The 2,572-nt window shown below is 43.8% G+C and overlaps 1 pseudogene; it reads left to right on the top strand.

Moving 5' to 3' along the window:
* The first annotated feature begins 1,193 nt into the window (after positions 1-1,193).
* On the top strand, positions 1,194-2,072 carry LOC144769448 (uncharacterized; annotated as a pseudogene).
* The last annotated feature ends 500 nt before the right edge of the window (positions 2,073-2,572 follow it).

Here is a 2,572-nt window from a genome sequence, read left to right as displayed (position 1 = left end):
CTCTATAACACACAATCTCACATTACATAATTCCAGTGCACTTAATACCCTTTAATTACTATCCACATAATTCCACAGCACACCGTGTCACATATTTCCACTACACAATTCCACACCACACAATTCCACACCACACAATTGCACAACAAACAATTCCAATTCAACCCATGTCTCTCTCGCACTTCAACCAACCCTGTCATCTCTGCCCCACACACCCACTGCCTCTCTAATCTCTTCTTCACACTGCCACTACTCCCTCTCATTTTCCAATCCCACTGCCCCATCTCATCCCTCCCTCACACTATTTGCTCTAATCCATAATGCCTCCCCATAATGCCTCCTCACACATGCTACCTTCCGGTACCTCCTTGCACTGGGTAGTGGTCCACCTCTTGCCTTCCTCCCACCTCTGGGTGCCACTTCCACTGATCCATCTCAAACTCTCTCTCACAGATTCTTCCCACCTCTCTCATGTGGTTGACTTCAGGTCTTCGAGCACAGTTTCTTTTCTGTGCCTTTTCAAGGTTTCCGGCCCTCACACCCACACTGTCCTCCTCTTCTTAGGGTGTCTTCTGCGTACACAGGCGCTCCATCTTTATGCATCCTATGTGTCTCTTCTTTCACTCTTTCTCATGCACCCTTTCTGCTTCTCTGAATGGAGTTCATCACCACTGCATACACAAACTACCTGTCCTTTTCAGTCTTTCTTTCCGTCTATTCAGTGCAGTTTTCACCCCTATCTATTCACTCTACCACATAATTTCCCTATTCAAATACACTACACACCACACCATTCCACAACTAATAATTCCAATCTAACCCTCATAATTCCACTCCACACCACATACATCCACTCCAAACCAAAACACATGGGTAAAAAAGATTGTCATTTACAACACCAATAGCTCTAGCTCTCGCAAAATCAAGACGTATTGTATAGCAAATGCTTGTCTTAATGTTTCAGGGGGAATGGAAATGTTCCGTTGGGGAAGAACATCAGTTGCAATATCACAATGTATAATCCTGACATGCAATGGAGCACCTCCACCCTAATGGACTACCACTCGAATTGCAGAGAGTAGCTGTATGCACAACTTCCTTCAGGTTGAAGTGGTCTCTGTATTTCAGTTACCGTGCACACCCTTTCCCTTGGGATTCCAGGAGTGGACATTTGAAAGCTACATGACCATCCCATGAACCATCCAACTACCTTGCTGCACCATCATCGGAGGAAGAGAGCTGCATTCTATTTTGGTACTACAGCCTGGAAAGATGTCCCACAGGAGCACAGGCTGTTTAATAATGTTCAGCTGTTGTTCTGGAGCATCCTTCCATTCGTTCAAGCAAAAGTGACTGCACGTTGGTTGCAGATCACCCAATGGGAACTCATGAAGGTGCTCAACGCCATTGAAGATGGCTTTAATGCAGTCAAAGAAGAGTTGCTAGCTATGAGAGTAATGCTCATGCAGCAAAGGTATGTGCTGGACTTAATGACAGCAATGGAGGGATGAGTATGTGTCCAGATTGAAACAACTTGCTGTACTTATATCCCAGCCAACGATGTGGACAATGGAACATTAACAGAGGACATACAAACTCTGCATACTTTTCAAAAGAAGATGGTGGAAGAGGAGGTGCCCCCGACGAGTGGTTCTAAGGGTGGCTTACCATCCAGGTGGCCATGACTATTTAAGGCGTTGTTGATTATCCTTGTGATAGCGCTCTTGATGTATTGTGTCTTCCAGTTAGTGCTAGGGTGCTGCAAAATGGTTAGCCAGATGTTGGGAGGAATGTTCACCATGAGATTGGTCAATAAAATGCAGGACTTTGAGGAGAACATTTGCACAAGTAAAAAGGAAGGTGAAGGAATAGTTGAAATTTCAACTAAAGGGGGGAATGTTACAGAGAATGTAGAAAAGGGAGACAGCCCACCCAGGCAAATGCAAGCATCAGCAGAACAAAGTGTAGAAATGTATGTGGTAAAGGAAAAAGCACAGACCCAAGCTGTTTACAATGTCAGAATAGAGAGCCAGAATAGAGTGGAGCAGAGGGGAAGCAGACTTGAGTTGTAGTTGATACAGAAATATAAATTGTAAACACAGCACAAATGGAAAGTTACAGCATGCACCACAGGCACGCAGTGCAAGGACACGTCTCTGAGAAAATATGCAGTAAAAGTAGACACACAGGAAAATATAAGCAGGTGGTTAGGCACGGCAGAACAGTTGACATGTAGGAAAGAAAGCATTCCTAGGCTTCAAAGCACTAGACAATCAAGGACACTGGTAGTGCAGGGTGAAAATGTATCAATAACATACACCTGAGTAGCATTCTGTAACATGGGGTTGGAAGATTTTGCAGAAACTATTGCTTCTTGCTCACATTATTAGAGATAATGATGTGCTTGAGCAAGCGCTTTATTTAATATGCTAACGAAATGTATGATATATTGACCTTATATAAGACGCTGATTGTTATGTTGTAGTTGAGTTCAGTTTCCAGTTCCATGGAGCTGGCTGACCTCCTGAGCATGTTTTGATAAACTCTATACAATATTGCCAGCAGAAGTTGG

Source organism: Lissotriton helveticus, chromosome 7 (genome assembly GCF_964261635.1).
Source record: "Lissotriton helveticus chromosome 7, aLisHel1.1, whole genome shotgun sequence".
Classification (NCBI taxonomy): domain Eukaryota; kingdom Metazoa; phylum Chordata; class Amphibia; order Caudata; family Salamandridae; genus Lissotriton; species Lissotriton helveticus.
The sequence above is the reverse complement of the archived record's forward strand: the minus strand, read 5'-3'. Positions and strand labels throughout refer to the sequence as shown.